The sequence below is a fragment of the Molossus molossus genome, unplaced genomic scaffold, assembly GCF_014108415.1.
Source record: "Molossus molossus isolate mMolMol1 unplaced genomic scaffold, mMolMol1.p scaffold_m16_p_9, whole genome shotgun sequence".
Lineage (NCBI taxonomy): Eukaryota > Metazoa > Chordata > Mammalia > Chiroptera > Molossidae > Molossus > Molossus molossus.
The window spans coordinates 86,770,926-86,795,851 of NW_023425403.1; the positions used below are offsets into that span (position 1 = coordinate 86,770,926).

General features: G+C 49.3%; 1 pseudogene; it reads right to left on the reverse strand.

Moving 5' to 3' along the window:
* Positions 1–6,798: 6,798 nt before the first annotated feature.
* On the reverse strand, positions 6,799–21,803 carry LOC118622433 (annotated as a pseudogene).
* Between the last annotated feature and the right edge of the window lie 3,123 nt (positions 21,804–24,926).

Consider the following 24,926-nt stretch of genomic DNA (forward strand, 5'->3'; position numbering starts at 1 on the left):
GATGGGAGGGAGGGAATGGGAGGCAAAGGGTAGGCACAGTGGATGGTGCCATCCGTAGCTGGTGTGGACGGATCACGAACTGGCCTCGGCAGCCCTGTGTCGGCACAGTTCAGCCACATCGAAAGTCCCTCTTGCCCTCTCAGGCCTCGGTTTTCCCAGCTGGATTACAAAACCTATGCCCTTCCCTACTTCAGTGGGGTAAGATAGGTGACAACAGACCTCTTTGGACAAGGTGAGAATGTTGACCCGGGAATCCGATGCTCCCGGGAATGATGCAAGGGTGGCGACTCGCGATCTAGTGCCGCCTGCCTCCAGGCTCAGTCAGCGTCATCTCCCCGCGACCACACATGCGGTTAGCGTGGGGAGCCTTCTGGGAAGGTGTCAGGCTTTCAGACACCGTCATACGTGAAGGAAAAGACCCACCCCATGGAGACTCAGTGGGCTGGCAAGGTGGCATGGCTAGGAATCCATTTGGCTTGTCTGGGTTCTGTGCCAAGGGTGGCTGGGGACACCACAGAGGATTCCCCAGATCTACAGGGTCTGATTCATCCTGTGTCAGCCCAGGGTGGTGACACATGTGGTCTGATTTCAGGCAGAGAACAGCAAACCAGTGTTAATAAGAGACAAACCTGCTGAGGCTCCTGGAAGAGTTCCAACCTTATGCTCTTCCTTATCTACTTTCCCACACTCGGCCCCAAAGCTGGAAAACCACAGGCTCCGAGGAGTCCCTGGAGAAGGGCTTGGTGGTGAGCGAGAGCTTTTTTTTTTTTACAGAGTCAGATAAAGTGGGGAGCAGGCACACACATTCACATTGGGGCATTTTGCTCATGACAGCTGGAAAGGCGGCCGATGTCTTGAGATTGGAAAAGGGAGATGGAGTTCAGGTCTCACGGCTGAGGGATATTCCCCGAGTGTGACCACTGGGAAGGCGTTCTGTCCACAGTGCTCTTTGGCCAAAGGCACCGGATACTTGATATACCCTCGAGAAGCAAAGTGTGGGATAACGTGGCATCCCTCTTTAGCCAAGAAAAGGCAAGACCTTCTTTCAGGGTTCATAGTTGCCAGCAGAAGCAACTGACCCCAGCTGGTTACGTAGAGAGAATTTATTAGCACGACACTGGGCAGCCCACAGCAGCTCCAGGAGCGCTGGGCGCCGGTCGGTCGCAGAGCCAGGTAGAGCACTCCGAGTCCTCCCGCTGCTGAGCCCCGGCGGTGTGCGCTGGCTGGACACAGCCTTGATGCCCCTAGACTCTGGGTGTCCACCACCGTCCGCGCTGCTCAGTGCCGGGACACAGTTCTGAGGTCTCCCAGCTTCCTGCAAGAGCAGCCCCGGCCAGTGAGCTCACCTGCCCGCCAGGAGAACTTTTCGTCTCTGTAGTGCGAGGTGGGCTCTGCCTCGCAACGTGGCAGACAGGCTACAAGCATAGAAGATACTGGTCCTTGGTGACCAAATGGATGACAATTGTCCCCTTGTTACCAGAAAGAGGACCTGGACCTTGGCAGGTCTGCCTAGGGCCCAGTAGTATGTGGGTTCCTGACTTTGTGCGGAAAAAATTCACAACACGCGTCCAGGTGAATTTTTGAGGACATTTCCTAAAGCTGGGGACAGTGTAACAAGAAAGGGCTGGGGAAACGAGCCACGGCTGGTCTGCTTCTGCTCACTAAGAGGTCAGAGAAAAGGGGGCCTTGGGGACAAGTCCAGGGGGTTTGTCTGGAATGAATTGTTGCTGCCCATTGATGCCCTGGTTGCCAGCCTTGTGGGGTCCCTTAGAGCCTAGGAGATGCCTGCCTGTGGGGGAGGCGCGGGGGGCTCCTGGGAAGGAGACAGCGAGCTGGGTCCGTTGCCTTAAGGCTTTCATTTCTCTCTTGCAGGTGGGGGTCTTCGGGGAGGCCTCAGGGGAGGGTTTCAGCAGAATATCCATCAGTTTTCTAGGTGTGCCTCTTCAGTCTTGGTCTCCACTGATTGGTCACTGTCAGGGCAGGGGGTCGTTAGTCATTTCAGCTGGTCCTGAAGTCACCCTCCTGGCTTTGCTGCTTTTCTGAGTCTGGAGCTGAAATACCACTGAGGCCTTGGTGTTATCTCTAGGGAGGTGGCCTTCTGTAGCTGCTGTAATTTGCTCTTCGTCTCAGCTTCCCCATTCCGCTGGTGCTGGCTCACTGGCCTGTCTCACCCCCTGAGGCATGACGCAACGGGAACTGACTACAAGGGCTTCTGATGCTGCTCCACCTTGGAAACTGCCCCCTTTCAGTGCTGAGGTGCCAGCCCTCTCTCCCCGGGGAGATGGGCTGTGGTTCGAATTCTCTCGGAAAGTCCCCACTCATCTGATCCCAAATACAGCGGAACCTCCATCCTCCAACCTAATTCCTCCTGGAAGGCTGGTCAAGAAACAATTTATTCTAAAACTGAATCACTTTCCCCATCAGAAATAATGTAAATTGAATTAATCTGTTCTAGACCCCCCAAATGATTCCCTGTTTTAACCTTTCTTAAGTACAGTACATATTGAAGGTACTGTTTAATCTATGGACAACACTGCTCTTAAATTTACCGAACCACACTTACTACCTTCAGCTCTTGTTTCAGGGGTGTCTTTCAGGAGGTCAGTAAGTGGCATCTTCACTTTTTCCCATAGCACTGCCTCCAAAATTGTGTCACCGACTAACTGCCTTCCCTTTATCCAAATCAGCAACAGTTTTTCTACCTCTTCAGTTGCCTGTGATCGTTGTTTCTTTCACACCCTTAGCAACATTAGCCCTTTTGATGGCCTCTTTATGTTTTAAAGTTGTGCTAATCATACATTTCACCAGCAACAAAAGCAAAAAACATAACACAAATATTCACAGCACAATTTCCTGAGATGTTAACATCCAGAGGTTTAAGGATAAACCGACTCACGTTCTCTCCTTTGTTTGCAGCCCAAGAGGTGCTTTTTGTCATGCTGGATGTATCAGCATGAAAGGTTGTCAGGTTGAGAAGTGAAGTTTTGTTCAAGGACTGAGACATTTTTTTCATGAACAACTTGGTTGAGAATCGAATTGTTTGAGATGGGAGACAATGGAGAATGAACATCTGTAGCAGACATTCCACGTAATATTAACCAATAAATAATTTCTGTTATTTTATTTATTTATTTTTTTATCCTCACCCGAGGACATTTTTGCATTTATCTTCAGATAGAGCGGGAGGGAGCCTGGCTGGTGTGGCTCAGTGGCTGAGCGTCGACCCATGCACCAAGAGGTTGCTGGTTTGAGTCCCAGTCAGGGCACATGCCCAGGTTGTGGGCCAAATCCCCAGTGTGGGGCATGCAGGAAGCATCCAGTCGATGTTCTCTCTCATTGATGTTTTCATCTCCCTCCCTCTTTCTTCTTCTATCTTTAAAATCAATAAAGAAAAAAATTTATATATATATATATATAAAGATAGAGCAGGAGGGAAAGAGGGGGGAAGAGAGAGAAAGAAACGTCGATGTCAGAGAGACACATTGACTGGCTGCCACCCATATGACCCCAACCGGGGTCGGGGACAAACTGAAACCGAGGTATCCTTAGCGGGAACTGAACCCGGGACTCTCTGGTCCGTGGGCCAATGCTCTAACCGCTGAGCCAAACTGGCCAGGGTAATTCCTGTTATTTTAAATGGAAAAAATTATAATGCATACACCTGCCAATTGATTTTCTTAATGTAATTAAACATGGTAAAACACCTACATGTAAATAATAAAGTACCACATTAGGATATAAAATGCTTAAAACTTGGCTTAAAGCACCATAATCAATATGGTGTTAATGGCTGTTTTTAAAAAATGTCTAAATGTTTTTCCTTTGTTTATTTTAGAGAGAGAGAAAGTAAGAGGGAGAGAGAGATAGAAACATCAATTGGCTGCCTTTTATATGACCCCCACTGGGGATTTGGCCCACAACCTGGCCATGTGTCCTGACCGGGAATCGAACAGGTGACCTCTTGGTTCATAGGTTGATGCTCAGCCACTGAGCCACACCGGCTGGACTTAATGGCTGCTTTGTATAAAGTGACATGCTGACAACATTCAGTGCCAGCTCCATGGACATGCTCATCCCCTTTGTTGACATCCAGCATGCTTTGCCAAAACTTCTCCAGTCTGTTACTTATAAGAGTAATGTTTCTCAACACTTTATTGACACATTGTTTTTAAAAAATGTAGTGGACTGTGTTTGATAGATATAAATATAAATGTATCTTCAGTAAATTATGGCCAGAAAACTATGTGGAGAGATAAATGTGTTCTCTGAAGTTATTTTTGTGTGCATGTTTTTCATTTTTACTTTTTAATTACAGTTTACTTTCAATATTTTTTTGTATTAGTATCAGGTGTGCAGTATAGTGGTTAGAGAATCATACACTCTACAAAGTGTTTCCCCTGATATTTCCAGTACCCACCTGGCACCATAGGTAGTTATTATAATATTATTGATTATATTCCCTATGCTGTATTTTATATCCTCATTACTATTACATAACTACCAATTTTTATTTATTAATCCCTTCACCTCTTTCACCCAGTCCCCCAATACCCCTCTCCTCTGGCAACCACCAGTTTGCTCTCTGTGTCTATGAGTCTGTTTTAATTTTGTGTGTTTGTTTATTTTGTTTTTTAGATTCTATATATAAATGAAATTATATGGTATTTGTCTTCCTCTTACTGACTTATTTCAGTGAGCGTGCTACTCTTTAGGTCTGCTGTCTCAAATGATGAGATTTCATTCTTTGTGATGACCAAGTAATCTCTTGTATATATGTACCGCCACTATTTTATCCACTCGTATATTGATGGACATGGATGATTTTCTTTCTTCTGCTCTGATTGGGTGTTTTCTGCTAACTTGTCTTCCAAATTGCTAATTCAATCCTCTACATCATGTTTAATTCCTTTAACCTTTATGTGATATTTAAGTGAATAGTACAGTATTCTGAAAAGGGGTTGTAATTTCTTGCTTCTGTTTGTCTTTTAGTAATCTTACTCATAGTTTTGTATCTTTTTGTTCTTTGTTTCAAGTAGAATAATCCTCTTGAATATTTCCTCTAAGGTACGTAGGTCTTCTGGCAGTTCACTCCCTCAGCTTTTGTATGTCTGGGAAAGGCTTTATTTCTCCTTTATATCTGAAGGATAGCTGTGCTGGATATATTATTCTTGGCTGGTGATTTCTCTCTTTTTGTAGTTTGAATATTTGATGCCACTCTTTTCTAGTTTGTAGGGTCACTGCTGAGAAATTTAATGATAATCTAATGAGATTTCCTTTATGGGTGGGTGACTGTCTTTTTTTCTCTGGCTGCCTTAGAAAAGATTTCTCCAAACTGAAGAACACCAACAAGTCTTCAGGATGAAAGAGCCTACTGAGTGTTGAGCAGAAACAACAGAAAAAAGATTCAAACCTAAATGTATCCTTTTATGATTTTATAATTATAAGTTTATATAGAAAAGTCCTAACAGCTTTCAGAGAGGGGAGACTTGTTATCCATATTCATATTGCAAATGCATCCTTCCAAAAGATGCAGCCACCAGCAATTTTTTTAAATGTCAAATTTATTAAGGTATAACTTAAATACAAGAAAATACAATTGAATGAGGCTTAACAAATGCAGTCTTGGAATCATCACCAGTCTAGATAAAATATTTTCTCTCCAAAAAGTTCCATCAGGCCCCTTTGCTGCCCCACCTCGTTCCTCCCGGGCACACAAGGAAATGGTTACCCACGGATGCGGTGAGTCCTAAAGTCCAACAACCAGAACTCAGTCCAGGCACAACAAAGAAACCAGTCATTTAACCCACCAAACACAAACTACAACGGGAAAAGGGACTGTAATAAAACAATTCTCAGTATGTAGGATGCCGATCTGTGTAGCACAATTACTGGGAACCTTTCCACAGCCTGTTTCACAACTGCTGAGCCTTTTCACTTTCTTGGTTGAATCCAACACCTATGGGATTTAAGCCATCTTCATTTTTTAAGGGGGTAAGTACCAAATAAGGACTTATTTATATACTGGAGAATTTTATTTTATTTTTATTTTTGGCACAAACATACTCCTTGGGCCCTATCACAGATCTACTAACACTTAAAAAAAGATTCTTGTAAAAGGTTCCCTAAAGAAACTGCCTTGTAACAATGACAGTCTTATAAGCTCACACAATTTTGAATACATCAAGCTTCTGAAAGTGTTAGTTTTTGCTAACAAAAATGACAAAATAATGAAATATATAAAATTTGTTCTATTCTCCCATCCATTTCTTCAGCTCAAGTTAGAATACAAAAATAGGTCTGGCAAACGAATTCCCCAAAATATCTTGTCACCTACTGCATTTGGAGTACTTTTTGTGGTTATATCTAATGTATTTCTAACTGGTTGCTCTAGATTGGAAAAAACAAAACACATTTACACAAAGAGGTAGCATTAGCTGTGAATTCCCTAGGATACTTGCAACAGTAAAGGTTCCAATGAAGGTGCTGTCCTGTAATGTTTGAAATTCAAATAACTTTTATTTAAATTGAAAACATAATTAATAGTCAAAACCCTTTGTTATAAAAATCCTAAAGAGTAGTTTTAGATAAGGCAGAAGTAGTTCTAGGTTAATATGACCAGATTTGACTTGAGACTATCCTTGCAATTGTAGAGAACGGAAAAAAAAAAAAAATGTTATTTACAGAAAACATTATCTACATATGTACTCAGGTACAAATTTGCTGACAGAAGAGATGTTTAAGGGCACGTTGAAATCTCAGAAGCAGTTCCCAAAGAGCTTAGTTTTATTTTCCTGGATTTTAAAAACATTTAAGATCCTCTTCATCCTTGATCTTGGGAGCCAGATAGTACTTTAAATGTTCCATATCAGCAGTTTTATACTCGACAGCAAGGGGTACATCTGCAGACATACTGAGTGTTACTGTAGGAGAGAGTGGAGCAGCTTTTGTAAAGAAGTTCAGATATCTCAGTGCAAAAGTTAGCTGAACTGGCTCATTCATCTCTATGGTAACAGCTTCCTCTTCTTTATCAACATTACTTGTTTGTGACACCTTAATATTTCCATTTCTAAGTTCCCCACTTGCAGAAAATTTCACTCCATCTTTTGCACAGGAAATTACAACAGCATCTCCAATATGACCGAGATCTCGGCATATGCGTGCAAATTCACCAGAAGGCATCTTTACTACACAGCTATACTCTTGTTCTGGAATTCCAAGCTGTTCAACATCTAAATCCATTAACTTCATTTCATAGTCTGAAACCTTTTCCTGATTTGGAGCTTCAATTACTAGTGCGAAGGTGTCCGCATTATCTTCAGCCCTTAGGGTAACGATGTCTTCGTTGCCAGCACATTTTAATATTTTGGACATGCTGGTGAGGTTCAGTCCCGTGGCCAGGTTGCGGTCGCAGAGGTCCGTGTTGAAGCCCTTGGAGCGCAGGGTGAGCAGCACCAAAGAGACGCGGACGAGTCCATGCTCTGCAGGTTCAGGCCCTCGAGCTGATGTCCCAGCGGGCCTCCCTGATGAGGTCCTTGAGCGCCTCCAGCACTTTTCCAGGCTGGAGCCCTGGACCAGGCGGGCCTCGAACCTGGTGGCGGAGTAGCAGTGACGCGGCCAGAAACGAAGGGAAGGAAGAGGTGTAGCCGGCCCAGGCTTCGCAGGATAAGAGCGAGCAGGATAACACGGCGTTAGGAGCCTGAGATCAACAACAACCGCCACCAGCAATTTTTAAGATCCTCTAGCCCCCATGCTTCCTCTTATCGGACTATGTCTAGGGCTGGTTCTGTAAGATCAGAGCCCTTTAGTTGATGTCCCACCCCTGGAAAGTCAGCTCGTGGTTCTGGAAGGTAAGATTCATCCCCAGCTTCTTCAGAGTATTATGCTGACAGGTTTCCACCGTGTTCTGAAGGGAGGACAATGGACGGCCTCTAAACAGAAGTGAGCTGTGCTCCCAACTGTGGGCCCCCAGAGCTTACAATACCAGGGTCTCTTACTTCCCCACTTCTTTCTCCTGTAGACTAAAACATCTGATGATTTTGTAGGATTTTCCAAGATCCTTTCCTTACCTACCTTATCAGTCACTGCTGCGAGGTTTTAAAATGTAAGATATCAACCACTGAATAGCACAGAGCTGGGACATTTGTCATAAGACTGCAATTTCAGAGGGTTCTTAAGTAACGTGGTTGTATTTATGCGCAGTGATGACGAAAGCCTCTAGTGGAACACTCTTCCATACTAAACTGTGACATTTATAATGTTTCAGAAAAGGCCGTGCCAGCCCAATGGGGCCATCATCCGACCCAGAATCAGGAGGAGAGGCTTCTAATGTGCCTGCTGCTCACATCCCACGGGCCAGCGCACTCTTGCCAGTGGTTGGCAGCACACAGGAAAGGCTTATTTCAGAAGACCATCGAATCTCAAACCCACCGGCATGTGCTGGCCCTGCCGGGTTGCAGCTGCAGCGAGGATGCCGGTTTCCACTAGACAGGATGACATTCTGGATCCTCAGACTGAAATGACCGAATACGATAAACCACATCAAATGGGAAAGAACAACCTGGAAAATATCTGAAATGTCAATGACCAAGGATGAATATTATTAAGAGATTGATTCTTCCCGTGGCAGAGTATGAGAGCGGCCCTTCTCACAACACACCCGCATTACCTGGAAAACGAGAGATGAAAACAGGCATCTGACTTGTAAGTGGCAGCGGCATTGGTTTGTGGGCCTGTGAAAGAAACGTTTTTCCTTAGGATTGTAAGGAACCGTATGACTTTTCTGCTTACATCTTTTGCCCATATCGCTGTTGGAACATCAGTGGTTGTCACCATCGGCCAATTGCTCTTGGCCTGTCATAAGTAAGAAAAGTAATTTCCCTAGTTAGTTGTTTGATTAAAAATTTTGTCATTGCTGTATTTTGTCACGTAGAAAACTTCAGTTCTTCCTTTCTTTTTTTTTTTAATTCCTCATCAGAGGATATTTTTCTATTTATCATCAGATAGAGTGGGAGAGAGGGAGAGACAGAGAGACAGAGAGAAACATCCATGTGATAGAGCCACATCGACTGGTTGCCTCCCACATGACCCTACCAGGGCCGGGGACAAACTGCAACTGAGGTATGTGCCCTTGGCTGAAATCGAACCCGTGACTCATTGGTCTGTGGGCCGACACTCTAACCGCCGAACCAAACCAGCCAGGGCAAAAACTTAAGTTCTTATGTAGTCATCGAAACCATTGACATGTCCCTTTTAATATTTTTTTATTGATTGATTTGAGAGAGAGAGAAACATTGATTTGTTTTTCCGTCTATCCATGCATTCTCTGGTTGCTTCTTGTGTGTACCCTGATCAGGGATCAAACCCACAACCTTGGTGTACCAGGATGAGGCTCTACCTGGCCAGGGCCAATATCTCCTGTTTAAAATACCGCCCTGGTTCCTTGCGCAGGGCCATCACAAAGAACAGCTTCCGTGGGAGACGCTCAAAAGGACTTCCGGTGCCCTTAATTCCTTTTCGAACTTCTCTGCAATTCAGACAACAGTAATTGTATAGTTTCTAACAATAAGTGTAAATAAATGTTAGGAGATTTTATAAAATCTGGGCACAGGTACACAGGGTGTACCAAGTGTGGGTGATGAATCAGTCCAGCTGGGGAATAGATAATAAGTAAGTGCATTATGCCAAGAGAATTTAAAAACAAGAATAAAACAGACTGAAGGTGGGTCTGGTTTAATTTTATCTTTTTTTTAGAAAAAAGACTTTATTATTTTTAGAGTAGTTTTAGGCTCACAGAGAGTTGGGGGAAGGTGCAGAGATCTCCCATATACCACTGCTCCACACAGGCATAGTCTTCCCCATCAGCAGCACCCCTCAGCGGAGGGGACATTTCCAACAACTGGTGAACCCACATTGACGATTCATTATCAAAACCAAAGTCCGTAGTTTACATTAGGGTTCACTCTTGGGATTGTACATTCTGTAGGCTCAGACAAGTGCATAATGACATGTATCCATTATAATATCACACAGAGTATTTTCTTTCTTGTTTTTAATCCTCACCTGAGGATATTTTTCTATTTATCTTCAGATAGAGTGGGAGGGGGTGAGAGGGAGACAAAGGGAGAGAGAGAGAAACATCAATGTGAGAGAGACACATTGACTGGCTACCTCCTGCACGACCCTGACCAGGGCCGGGGATGAATCACAACCAAGGTACGTGCCCTTGACTAGAATCGAACCCAAGACTCATTGGTCCGCGGGCCGATGCTCTACTGCTGAGCCAGAGCAGCCAGGGCATCACACAGAGTATTTTCACTGCCCTAAAAATCCTCTGTGTTCTGCCCATTCATCTTCCCACCCCCAGCCCCTGGCAACCACTGATCAAATTGTCTCCATAGTTTGACTTTTCCAGAATGTCAGATAGCTAGAATCATACAATAACCTTTTCAGATTGGCTTCCTTCACGTAGTAATATGCATTTAAGTTTCTTTCATGTCATTTTATAGCTTGATTGTTCATTTTTTTATTGCTGAATAATATTCTAGTGTCCGGATGTACCACAGTTTATTTACCCATTCACCTGCTGAAGGACATCTTGGTTGCCTCCAAGTGTTGGCAATTATGAATAAGTTGCTATAAACATAGACAAACCTGCTATAAACATCTTTGTGCAGGTGTTTGTGTGTGCACCTACGTTTTCAGTTCATTTGGGTAAATCACGAAGTGTGATTGCGGGATCATACGGTGAGATTACGCTTCGTTTTGTAAGAACTGTGCCCCGAGTGGCTGTAGCATGCGTCATTCCCACCAGCAGTGACAGAGCTCCTTTTGCTCCGCATCTTTGTCAGCGTCAGTGTTGTCAGTGTTCTGGATTCCGGCCATCTAATGGGCACGCAGTGTTCTCTCGCTGTCGTCTCAATGTGCATTTCTCTGAGGACGTGTGATGTGGAGCACAGTTTCATATGCGCATTTGCCATCTGCATAGCTTCTCTGATGAGGTGTCTCTTAAGGTCTTTGACGTATTTTTTAAATCAGTTGTTTGTTTCCTTAGTTTCGAATTTTAAGAGTTCTTTGTATATTTGAAATAGCAGTCTTTTATCAGATGTACCTTTTGCACATATTTTTTCCCCAGACTGTGGCATGTCTTCTCATTCTCTTAGTATTGTCTTTTACGGAGCAGAGGTTTTAACTTGAATGAAGTCCGGCTTATCAATTCTTTCATGGATTGTGCCTTTGATATTGTATCTAAAATGTCGTCGCCAAACCCAAGGTCCCCTGAGTTTTCTCCTATGTTATCTTCTGGGAGTTTCATAGTTTTGCATTTTATATTTAGGCCTGTGAAGTTATTTTTTGTGAAGGGGTAAGGTCTGCATCTAGACTTACCACTTTGCACGTGGATGTCCAGTTGTTCCAGCGCCGTCTGTGGAGGAGACCAGCTTTTTTTTTTTTTTTTTTTTATCCTCACCCGAGGACATTTATTGTTCAGGTAGAGTGGGAGGGAGAGAGAGGAAGAGAGAGAGAGAGAGAGAAACATCGATGTGAAAGGGACACATCGAGTGGCTGCCACCCGCACAACCGACCAGGGCCGGGGACAAACTGCAACCGAGGTACATGCCCTTAGCGGGAACCGAACCCGGGTCTCTCGGGACCGCAGGCCGACGCTCTAACCACTGAGCCAAACCAGCCAGGGCTTTTTTGTTTTGTTTTGTTTTGTTTTTGTTTTTGTTTTTTTTTTGGTACCTGCCCCTAGCGGGAACCGAACCCAGACTCTCTAGTCCGCAGGCTGACGCTCCACCGCTGAGCCAAACCGGCCAGGGCGAGGAGACCAGCTTTGTGTCACTGCTGCCTTTGCTCTTGGCCAACAGTTAGTCGACTATGTTTACGTGGGTCTGTTTCCAGGCTTGCTATCCTGTTCCACTGATCTCTTTGTCCATCGGGTCAGCTGTTCATCATCACTGTACACCAGTAATTCTAAACAATGTCCGTGATCAAGTACTCCTTCCCCAACAAGTTATTACTGGCTTAAGTTCTAAACATTGCTGCGGTTAGTGTTATCTCATAGTGATATATATATATATATATATATATATATATATATATATATATATGCTTCCAATATGCACATTTGTATAGTTTAAAAAAATATTTTTATTGATTTTTTTTATCCTCACCTGAGGACATTTTTGCATTTATCTTCAGATAGAGTGAAAGGGAGAGAGGGGGGAAGAGAGAGAGAGAAACATCAACATGAGAGAGACACATCGAGTGGCTGCCACCCACATGACCCCAACGAGGTCTGGGGACAAACTGCAACTGAGGTACGTGCCCTTAGCGGGAACTGAACCAGCAACTCTCTGGACTGTGGGCCAACGCTCTGACCACTGAGCCAAACGAACTAGGGCTGTTTTTATTGATTTTTTAAAGCCAGAGGAAGGGAGAGGGGGAGAGAGATAGAAACATTGACAAGAGAGAGACGTCAATCAGTTACCTCCTGCACGCCCCCTACTGGGGATCGAGCCCACAACCCAAGGACGTGCCCTGCCTGGGAATCAAACCAGGACCTCTCAGTCCATGGGATGATGCTCAATCCACTGAGCCATGCCAGCCAGGCCACATTTGTACTTTTTAATAGATACTGCATTCTATGTGGAAGTTAATCTGGAAACCTCCAGTGACACTGGCATTCAGGATGCTGGAGAGTCAGTTCCATGACTGTTTCAAGTTGGTCTGTAGGGTGACAAATCAGAATCGCTGGAGCTTGCTTTGGGTGCAGCCCATCTCTCCGGCTCCACGGCACTCCATCTTCCTGTGTTGAAACAGTAGATAAGAAACAAAGTAGCTCCCATAGCACAAGGACGTTGATTTGCTTCAGTTCTGTCTGTCTAGGTGTGGCCGTTCTCTGAAGCTTGTGGAGTTCACTCTTTCCCAAGTGTTTCTTCACGTGTGTCCCCACTTTAAAAAATAAACTAGTGTAATTAAAAAGTATACAGCCATACATTAAAATTTTTGTTTTATAATATTTACATTTTATTAAAGAATTCTGACTGACAAAACTACTTATACAAAGTTTAATCCTTTCTGCTGTCTTTTTCTTGTCATAATTTTAAATTTAATTTAACTCTCATTAATGAAAATAATTTTATTGTCTGGGGATGTTAAAGATGATCTGTTCCAGGGTCCATTATAAGCAGTTTGCCCCTGCAGGCATTTCCCCAGTTTGCTGCACAGGCCTCATCACCTTCAAGCTGGAAGGGCAGGTGGCAGGTGGCAGGGGTGGTTGTGCAGAAGGCCCAGGGATTTTTCTCATCGTCCAGCCTTCCATCCAACACAGCTCAGTTCCCCTGAAAGCATCCTGGGGGATGGCTCCAGACCTGTCCTGATCGTGCTTATCTGAACGTGATGACAACCTCGTGAATAAGCAAGAGCATGTTCTAGATTCTGCCCTGCCTGCCCCTGTTTGCCATTTGCTTTGTGTTGCTATTGGGCTGGGTGGGTGGGCTTCCGCCCCGCGGTCTGGAGGCCTGTGGCTCCATGTGCCTCTCTGCACTGACCTGCTGGAACGGGGCTTCCCAGCTGCTCTCAGCCTAACGGAAGCATGAGATGCGGTGCCCCTCCGGCCATGTGGTGTTGATGTCTTGGCCATGCTCTCTGAGGACTCGCTGGGACCCAGTGCCCAGAGAGCAGCAATGACACTTTGACATCATCTGGAGTAACTGAGTCAGCCTCATAAAAGCTCCAACACCACGACGTGAAGTGCAAGTGGGAGGGAGGGCATTAGGTCAGGTGCCTTGGTTTAGGGTTGGTTCAGTTTTGAGTTCCATTAGTTATGTCAGTTGGGTCAGCCCAAGGTCATTAATCCTGCCAAAGCTTCATGCCACCTGGAGGAGACTTGGGGGCTGCCCATTTCCAGAAAAGAAGCTCAGAGGCACGGGGAGGGGCATTGTTTGTATGGAGGCTGCAAAATGATTCAGACTAGCCAGTCCCCAGCTGTTTCCCTGCTCTGCCTTCTTTTCCGTGGAAACGCGAATAAAGACCGGGGACTAATCTCCCCTTTTGTTCCTGGCTCCTGCCTCCTGCCCCACACGGGTGCTTCCTCATGGCCTGGCGTGCAGTGACCCCCTCTCAGGACCTGTGAGTATAATAAAAGCTGTCTGCCCTAACCTCTTCTGTGTCTCCTCTTGACCATCGCAAAAGAACAGGGAATAGGGAGGCTAGAAAATAGTTCTTCTTTGTTGGCCTTGGGTTCATACCTGATCGCCTGGGGCATCCCTTTCTCTCTCTCCATCCCCAAGGTGTTGGGTGACTGATTCGTGCCTGGTGTCCTGCACTGGCAACCTCACACACCCCACTTTCTACTCATGCTGCATTGCCATTAGAATCATCTGACCCCTACTTGGGGTTCTGTTTTAGAGAAGAGTGCTCTGGCTCTCCTCTGACTGCACCCAGACCCACAGAATGAAGAAACGGGAGGGCCAAGGAGATTTGCAATTTGGAAACTGTGCCTGCACTTCTGGGCCACGGTCCAAGCCCTGGAAGCTCTGCCCAGCTGGCCGGAGCGCTTGCAGAGCTCGCTGGCCTCTTGCCCGGGTTCCGGTTTTCTGGGCCAGTCCGGGAGGGACCCTCACGGTCGGTGCGTGCACCTGGATCCGAGGGGTGACCGAGGGCAGCTCGAACAGGTGGGAGGGTGCGCGCAAGGACAGAACTGGGGTGGCGGGACGAGGAGGGCTGAAGCTGGAAGCCTCCTCCGTGTGCAGCCTCGCCCAGGCCCCGCAGGTGGGGGAGGGGCCTGGACCCATGTTCATGTACATGCTCTTGTCCTGCCTACCTCACCACGCGACTCTCTGGCGTGGTTGTCGACGAGAGCACAGACTTGGGGCTATTTTCCCCTGGAGTTTCTCATTATTGAGCAGTTGCTCCTGCCCAAGGGAACGTCTCTGCTAGCAGTTGGATTCTAAAGTGGTTTGTGGGGATGACTCACGTGGGGCTTCGTGATGGAGAAAACCATGGTTATGGTTTGGTTTGTCAAGCAAAGCAGGAGATTAGAGAAGCAGGAACAAGCTCTGACCAAAGTCTCCGGAGAATAGCGGGCCCCTGTCTGAGCCTCAGCTCCGTGTGGAGGAGGGGCTGCGGCACAATCCACAGGTTCACACACTCCCCACGGCCCTCCCAGGCGACCACAGCAGCCCCGCCGCTGGCCTCGTCAGACTTCCATCGAGTGTCACAGCTTGGGCCCTGGTTAATATGCTGGACTTGGCTTTGGGTTCTGCTTCTGGAGAGTTGCTCTTTTGAGATGTTGGGTCGCTCTCTCCAAATCTCATGGTCTAACCAGCAAAGCCACGTGGTGACCTCCTCTCAGGTTCAGATGGGACTCCTGTTTAACCCCCACGCAGCTCCGGAGCCAGGCTCATCTCGCAGGCGGGCAGCCTCCCAGCTGGGAGCTCCGGCCTGTGCCCCAACCACACTCCTCCCGAGCAGGCTGCCCTGCTGTGCTCCTCGCCCATGGAGAACCGCCCGCCGGGCCAGAAGCCTGGCCTCGCCCTCACTCACTCTGACCGCTGATTTGATCAGTGACAGCAAGTGGCCTAGTCAGCTTTGGGCAGTTGCTGAGCAGGATCCAGGGGCAGGCGGTTTGAGTCCTTGTCCACGCTCCTTCGCCCTTTCCTCCAGGGCACTGGCTGAGCACACGTTGGCCAGACTGCCTGGGCCCCCCTGGAAGCCCCTGGTCGGGACTGGTCCTTCCCGGCAACCAGACCCTGGCTTGCTGGACCCTTGGGACCCCGCCCAGCAGGATGGGGTTGAGAACCCAATGTGACTGGGCAGTGTGAGCGTGGAAACCAAGTCAGCAGTGTTTGCTCTCTAAGGCCTTGGAGGACCAGCCTTCGATCCTGCAGAAGAAGCCAGGGCTCTGCAAACAGCCTGGCCCCAGGGGGCTCCCCGGTCTCCACCAAGGGCTTCTGCATCCAGTGCGTTTCGGCTTTGTAGCTTGGAACCACCATCCGCAGCTGAGCGGCGCCCCCGGGGCGCTGAACACTGAGGGCTGCCTCCTGGGGAGCAGCCACTGTGCATTTCCGAGGCTGCCCCCAGCTCTCCTTTGGCTGAGCCCCTGCCGTAGAACCGGGAAGGTAAGAGCCGCTGGGCTGGAGTCGGGAGGACAGTGAGCTTCTGCGCCCCTACACCACGGGTTCTTCATAATTGGTGGTTTTAATGTTGCTGCCGCAGAGCCCTGGCCTGTTCTGCAGGATCAAAGGCTGGTCCTCCAAGGCCTTAGAGAGGCAAACATTACTGCTGCTGCTGCCACTTACTCTTCTCTCTGGTGGTTATTTGTCTACTTTCTGTCTTCCCCTGTGGCTCCTTGCTCTGTGTCTGCCCATCCTTCCCCAATATGTTTTGTTGAATGAATGAGTGATTGAATGAAGGAAGGAAGGAATGAATGAACCTACTGTCATGAGGATTAAATGAGACATTCAGAACAGAGAGACTTCGTCTGGGGAGGGAGGTAGATAAGTAGTTGGCAGATCAGGCCTGTGCCTACCCCGAGTGTGGGTGTCAGGGCCCAGGTCAGGAGCCCTGCTGCTGGAGCAGAGGCTTCTAGTGGTACCTTCTTCCAGGCCCAGTGGTACCACCTCCGCGGGCGGCTTCTCACTGCTGACCTCTGTTTGCAGTTTCCGCCACCGCGGGTCTGGGGGCTCCCAGGTCTCCACAGAGGGTGAGGCCTCGGGGGAGCTGCCTGCCTGGGTCTGAGCCGTGGGTGGTGGCTGCCACTGGTCCACAGAGAAAATGCCATCTATTTCCCGTCACTGTGAACTCTCACATTTACATTTTGCCAAGCTGGAGATGACGAGGACATAACCCCCTCAGTCGCCCTGCCCCTCCATGCAGAGAGAGGGAGAAAGCCAGCCCCGCCCAGGGAACAAAGTCCCCTCTGTCACAGACACGAACTTCTGCCCAAGTCCCCGGGCCCACAGGGTGCAATGGAATGAGCGGGACCCAGCAAGCAGGGCGTGGTGGGCAGTCTGGGGCCATCGCCCAAGGCCGGGCCCTATCTCCCGCCATGGGAGGGTCAGCTCCCAGCCTGGCTGAGCACCCCGAGAGGTGCTGCTCCCTGAAACAGCTCCTGAAGGCCTCCCCTGTGCGAAGGGACGGTGCGTCTCGCCTCCCCGCCCCGCGCGCCCTGGTGGAGGGCACCTCGTACCCCCAAGCCCAGCGTGTGCCCCGAGTCCCCGTCCTGCAGAACAGCTGTCCTTTTCACTGCCCTAGTCAGGAAGCAAGAAAGGTTAAAATTTCCATCTTCCCTCTCAAGGAGATTCCTGCTGTGACCCAGTCTCAACAAGAGTCTTTTCTTCCCTCTTCCTGGGCGGGGTTTGAGCTGAAGCCTCAGAGCAGAGGCTGCCATGTGGGGCCGTGTGGCTATGCCAGAGAAGGCCATCTCCCGGGGACAGGCCAGGACGAGTGGAACAGGGAGACAGACAGAGCTGGACACACAGACAGCGATTTCCAGCAGATACAGGAGAAACAGCATCCAGGCCTCGGGTGTCTGTCAGCTCCAGACCCAGAAGAGCAGCAGAACCAGGTGGGCAACCCCAGGACCAGCTGCCGTGGCTGACGGCCCCTGCCCGACACTGACACTGACCAACCCGTGAGGACCACGGCCCTGAAGGAGCACACCTGGGAACCTGATGACCACTCTGCTGAAACCCTCCCTGACACCTCCCCCAGGATCCCCGCCTGCAAGAGAGAGAGGACAGTCTCGAGACAAAGGACCCAGCCCCCCCTTCCTCCCCAAAAGCACCCTCGACTCTGAGGGACCCAGGAGACTTGCAGCCAGGGCAGCAATGGGCAGTGGCAGCTCATCCCAGGCAGACCCCCTGACCCTGTCCCCAAGGCCCCCTTTTCTCTGACTTCCCAGTGAGCCAAAGCAGACCAGCTGCGGCTCGTGTCCCCAGCTTTAGTAAATCCTCTAAAATTCACCTGGGTGCATGTTGAGGAACTTTTCCTGTGTGAAGTCCAGAACCCGCACACTACCGGGCCCTAGGCAGACCCACTGAGGGCCAGTCCCCTTTCCGGTCACATCGCCAGCTCCAGCTCCATGTGGCAGCCCTGGGCCCCGACTGCCAGGCTGGACTCCGGCTCACCTCTCCCCGGGCCAGAGTCTCCTCCCTTACACACGCAGGCCTGTTCTCAGTCCATTTCCTCACGGCCCTGTTCTCCGCTTTCTAACGTGACAGCTCCTTTATAAAGAAACCGTGCGCCGTGGCTGGGGACCCAGAGGATGCAACACCTTCACCCCAGCAGGCTCTGCGCCTCAGGGCATTGCGGAGGCTGCCGCCCGGGAGCCCTGGTGCTTCCGACGCCCTGCTTTCCAGCGACTCCCACTTCCTCGGGAAATAAGAACTTGGCCCCAGTGGATTCCTCAGATCATATTTTCCTTCCTTTCATTTTCCAAATGAAGAGGCTTCTCACAGGGTCTCCGTGTCCTCGGGGTTTTGTTTGGACAGGGGCCAGGGTTGCTGGAATAGCTGTGCAAATGGGTGCGGACCCCCAAGGGCGGAGCAGGGCCTCTTGGTCGTGAGGACATCAGCGCTCGGGAAAATGTGTGCAATGGAACCAAACGCAAAGTGTCTGGGACGACACATGAGCATTTCTTTTTTTTTTTTAATTTTTTTTTTTATCCTCACCCGAGGACATTTTTCCATTTTTTGTTCAGGTAGAGTGGGAGGGAGAGAGAGGGACAGATAGAGAGAAACATCGATGTGAAAGGGACACATCGAGTGGCTGCCACCCACACAACCGACCAGGGCCGGGGACAAACTGCAACCGAGGCACGCGCCCTTAGTGGGAACCGAACCCGGGTCTCTCAGGACCGCAGGCCGACGGCATGAGCATTTCTGTAACAAGCCAGGCCAGACTGCCTTTGGCCTAACCTGGGGGCCTCTCCAGGTGCAGCGTACTGTCCTGCGACCCCTGGGAGCCCCGGGCAGCAGGGTTCCACCCGCATCTCCTTATCACCCATCTGGCTGCGGCCCCTGATGGCACAAGGTCAGGCCAGGTGTGGGACAGGTCCTCGAGTCGGGGCGAGGGGAGGGAGACGGCGTCTGAGCTGGTGTCACAGGAGCCCGAGCTCTGTTCCAAAGTGACAGTGGCGGTCGCAGTGCTGGGCAGGATGGGGTCTCCCTGTCCTCAGGGGGGCTGCCCCGGGTGCTGCCTGGCCAGCTCTTGATGCTGCCGGATCCTGCAGAAGATGCTGCGGCTCCTGTGCGGGGCAGGGAACGCGCAGCAGGAGGTGGAGTCCACCCCCGGCTCCCTGTTGTCAAGCGCTCCAAGCTGCTCTTCCGGGCCCAGCTGGCGGTGCTGACCCATCCACGGTCACCGGGCTCGGGATGTGCGGGCTGCAGGACTGTGCTGGCCTGGAGGTGGCGCTGGGCTGAGTGAGAACATCCGGGAGCAGGGGCGTGAGCAGCGAGGACAGATGGGGATTCTGAGGGTCAGGATGAGAGCCGGAGCCAGGAGGATGGCATGAACATGTTTAAACTGAGTCATGGGCTCCTGAGGTCTCACAACTCGACGTGTCCGATCCCCCGTGTCCCCTGCACTTACACGCTGTGTGGCGCAGAGCACGTCCGAGGCGAACTGAGCCCATGTCGCCAGGCGGGGCTCTGGGGAGAGGCCCTCAAAGGCCCTTCGGGAGGAGAAGGGAGGGGCGGGGAATTTTAGATGGAGACAGGACAAAGTTACCTAAGAAGAGCATTGGGGATGTTTCAGCGATCTACTGCTGCAGAACAAACCACCCTAAACTGACTGGTTACAACAGTGAGCACTTATCGCCTCCCGTGGCCTGTGGATTGCCAAGGCTAGCGAGGCGGCCCCTGCGCTGGTGTCATCTGGCGTCTGGCATGCGGTTGCAGTCAGATGACCCTGGGGCTGCAGTCACCTGGAGTCCTCCCAGGCCTGAGGACAAGTGACCTCTCTTTCATCTCAGGGCCCCCACTTCCCACGTGGCCTCTGCATGGTGTCCCCATGTGGACTTTCTGACGTGCAAGCGGGGCTTTCCATGGAGGCGAGGGCTCCCCAGAGTGCTGCAGCCTCTCAGGCTTAGTGGGGAACTGGCCCGGAGTCGCTCCTGCCACCTCTGACGGGTACGCACCCTCTACCAGCTCAGGCTCGGGGCAGAGGGAAATAAACCCCACCTCCTGAGAGAGCATGACAAAGCATTATGGTCATCTTTTTAAACGAATTTTTATTTATTGATTGATTTTAGAGAGAGAGGGAGAGAGAAACATCGATCTGTTGTTGCACTTATTTATGTATTCACTAGTTGATTCTCGTATGTGTCCTGAGCAGGAATTGAACCTGCAACCTTGGCATATCAGGACGATGCTCTGACCAACTGAACTACCTGGCCAGGGCCATTGTGGTCATCTTTAATCCACCAGAGGGGCCCTGCAGGGACTCTGCCTCCTTGGAAGGAGGAGGAAGCTGAAGTCATGGTGAGACATGTCACCTTGAAGGCATGAAGATCTCAGAACTGCGGCCCTTGCTCCTTCCCCATCTTGTTGCTGACTTGGACACGTAAGGGGTGGCTGTAGCATCCTCTACGAAATGGTGTCACAGCGATCTCCCTGTGGGGCCAGTCCCAGGTCGACCAGGCTTCAACCTCGCCTTGCACTGCTCTTGAAAGTCATTCACCGGAACAGACGCTGGAACAGGCCTGTTCCATGCGCACGCGGGGGCCTCCTCCACGCGGTCAGGATTGGGTCTGAGTCTCTTTGGACTTCTTAACAAAAATGCCTTAGACTCGTGGCTAATAAACAAACGTTTACGTCTCACAGGTCCAGAGGCTGGGCAATCTCCAGTGCTGGGAGATTCGCTGTCTGGTGAGAGCCCGCGTCCTGGTCCAGCAATGGCCCCCTTCTCCTGTGTCCTTCCACGGAGGGAGGAGTGAGACAGCTCCCCGAGGTCTCTTCATTAAGGGCACTGATGGCCTTCCCAAGGCCCTACCTCCAAATACTCATATTGAGGACAGAAACTGAACATATGAATTTTTGGGGGATGCACACATTCCGTTCATAACAGGTCCTTTCCGCCTCCTCCAGACCCACAGAAAGGAGGTCGTGGGGCATGGGAGCGAGCCGACCCAGCTGTAACTGAGCCTGTCAGTTAATGGGTCCCACAGGCAGGAGAGGACCTGGCGGGAGACCATGTACGGAATACCTTCCCGTGGCAGCATCTGCTTAACCTCCGGACAAGCCTGTGAAGAAACTGAAGGGGAGAGAGCTCAGACAACCACCGAGGTCTCTTAGACAGCCACGGAGTCAAGGTTTGCGTCCAGATGGGACTGACGACTATGTCCTCACTGTCTCCTCAGTCCCTGAGTCACAGTCCCCTCAGCCTCCCGTGGGTGGCGGGAGGTGGGTGTAGAAGGAGTAGCCTCTGCTCCCACAGACAGACTCCTTGGGGGTCTGGTCAGATGTTAGCAATTTTCAGGAGCAAACATTTCTCATTTCATCTTACCTTCATCAAGTTATTTGGGTTCTGTCCACAGAAGTGTCTGGGGAATAGGACGACTGGGGAGGGGTCCCACGGGGTCCCACCCAGCCGCGGGCCTGGAGCAGAGCTCTGGGCAATGAATGGCTTGTCTGTCTGCTGGCCGGCTGGCTGGGGAACGGCTGACTGAGGGGCATTCACGACGGGAGGAGGTTGCCCTGGCTCCTGGGCCTGGAATTGACATCTGACCTGCTTCCAAGTCCACGTGCCTTGGGGATCCTCCATTCTCGCACTCTCCTCCGGTTCCTGGCCACCACCACCATCGGGCCCAGTGCCCAAGAGGGACGTTAACACCTGCCACTCTGCTCAGCCCTGAGCTCTTACCTCCGCCACATCCCTCACCCGGGGCCTTGCCAGGAGACGTTCCTGGTCAGAGTTTGGCCAGATTACATTAAAAAAAAAATTGAAATAGGCTCACCTTCAGAGCAGGGCTGTGAGTGGGGGTGTGGAATGAGGGCGGGTATCTTGCACTGCTTTCTTTGAGAGTTTGATTTGGTTTTGGTTCTAAGCAGAAGGCTGCTCAGCAGCTCACACCTGGTTCAGCTCCCTCTGTAAGGACAGAGGTGTTTCTGTCCCTGCACAGTGCTGGACCCCTTGCTCAGCACAGCTGGAATCAGCCAACACCAGAGAGCACTGAAGAAGCACTCGTCCATCCAAGGAATTGGCTCTCCACCTTGACCCAGTGTTGGGATCGGCTGGGAAACTAAAGACATGGATGCCTGCCTCCCACCTGCAGACATTCTGAAGCATTGGCCTGGAGTACAACCCGGACAGAGCTCCCATGTGATGCCACAGTGCAGACCAGGGGGCGAACGGTTGTTCTGATGCTCTTTCCTCCTGCTGTGCCAGCCCTGCTTGACCTTGTCGGTGCCTCGGTTCAGGGTCTGCTCACGCGGGGGTCAGGGCCATGCCTCTTGTCAGCCACTGGGACCTGGACAACTTCGGCTAGTTCCCAGTTCACTCAGACAATGTGTCTCGAGGAATGAGGGTGTCAGCTGGAGATGTGCAAAGGGCGTGCAGTCCACAGCCATGGAGTGTCAAAGGGTAAACCCTGCACACGTGAGGGAGGAGCATGGCCTTGAGGCTCAGGCTGGGGGGGGGGGGGGGGGGGTCCACCGTCACTTTATCTGCTCGGCTTCCCCATCTCCATAAATGTCAGCTGTATGTTTTCAGTTTATAGGCCAAAAGCCTTCCTCATCTTTGATTCTTATCTTTCTCTCACCTTCCACGTCTAACTCACCAGCAGACGCTGTCGGCTCCACCTGCAGAATACATCCAGGTTCTGGCTCCTCATGACCTGCACGCCTCATCCTGGTCCCGGGCACCATCTTACTGTCTCTGAATTACTGAGACAACCTTCTAACTGGTCTCTGATTCCATCCTGGCCCTTCACAGTCTGTTCTCAACAAGGCAGCCTGAGTGGCCCTTTTAAAATGGTATTTGGAGCTCTGGCCGGTTTGGCTCAGCAGTTAGAGCGTTGGCCCATGGACTAAAGAGTCACAGGTTCGAATCTGATCAAGGACACGTACCTTGGTTAAAATTCAGTCCCTGGCCCTGGTCGGGGTTGTGTGGGAGGCAACCAGTCAATGTGTCTCTCTCACACTGATGTTTCTCTCTCTCTTTCCCACTTTATCTGAAGATAAATGGAAAATATCCTCTGTTGAGGATTAAAAATAAAAAAATAAAATGGCAAGATGGAGTTGTAGGTAAACGAGGTACTTGCTTCCAATCCTACAACCACATAAAAATTACAACTAAACTACAGAACAAACATCCTTCAGAACCACCTGAAATCGAGCTGAATGGAAGTTCTATAACTACAAAATTAAAGAAGAAGCCATGTCAAGACTGCAATCAAGATTCAATTACAACAGAAGGGTGTAAAGTCCACACAAGGGGTGCACCTCGAGGGCCTAGCTGGGTGACCAGAGAGGCTGTGCCACTAGACCCTACAGGACACCTACTACAATAGGCCATGAAGCCTAGGAGACATAGTAACTCTACCTAATACATAGAAACAAACACAGGGAGGCAGCCAAAATGAGGCAACAAAGAAACAGGTCCCAAATGAAAGAACAGAACAAAACTCTAGGAAAAAAAAACTAAGTGACATGGAGATAAGCAATCTAACAGATGCAGAGTTCAAAACGCTGCTTATAAGGATGCTCAATGAACTTAGTGAGAATTTCAAGGAACTTTGTGAGAATGTCAAGGAACTTAGTGAGGACCTCAAGAGCATAATAAAAGACCAGTTAGAAATGAAGGATGCACTCACCGATATAAATAATAATTTATAGGAAATCAATAGTAGAGTAAGTGAAGCCAAGAAGCAAACCATCGATTTGGAATATAAGGAAGCAAAAAACACCCAATCAGAACAGCGAAAAGAAATAAGAATTAAAAAAAATGAGAATAGTGTATGGAGCCTCTGGGACAACCTCAGGTGTGCTAATATTTGCATCGTGGTGGTGCCAGAAGGAGAAGAGAGAGAACAAGAAATTGAAAACCTATTTGAAACCATATGACAGAAAACTTTCCTAATTTGGTGAAGGAAACAGACATACAAGTCCTGGAAGCACAGAGTCCCAAACAAGATGAACCCCAAGAGGCCCACACCAAGACACATCATCATCAAAATGCCAAAGGTTCAACACAAAGAGAGAATCTTAAAAGCAGCAAGAAAAAAGCAGTTAGTTACCTACAAGGGAGCTCCCATAAGGCTGTCAGCTGATTTCTCAAAAGAAACTTTGCAGGCCAGAAGGGCGTGGCAAGAAATATTTAAAGTGATGAAAAGCAAGGACCTACAACCTTTCCTGCAAAGCTATCATTTAGAATTGATGGACATATTAAGAGCTTCCCAGACAAGAAAAAGCTAAAAGAGTTCATCACCACCAAACCAGTATTATATGAAATGTTGATGGATCTTCTTGAAGAAGAACAAAAATATGAACAATAAAATGGCAATAAATACATATCTATCCACAATCGAATCCACAAACAAAATGAGCAAGCAGAACAGAAACAGATTCATAGATACAGATAACTTTTTGTTGGTTGCCAGATGGGAAGGGGGTTGGGGGAATGGATAGAAAAGATGAAGGGATTAAGAAGTACAAATTGGTTGATAGACTGATGAACCTCAAAGGGAACGGGGAGGTGGGGTGGGAAGAGAGAAACCAAAAAACTTCTATGCGTATATGCATAACCAGTGGACACAGACAATGTGAGGGGAAGGCAGGAGGGGGTGGGAGTGGGCAGGAGGGGGGTCAAGGGTGGAAAAAGGAGGGACATCTGTAATACATTCAACAATAAAGATAAGTTAAAAAATAAAAATAAAATAGAATATGGAGTATGTCACATTTATGCTCAGAACTTACATTATATAA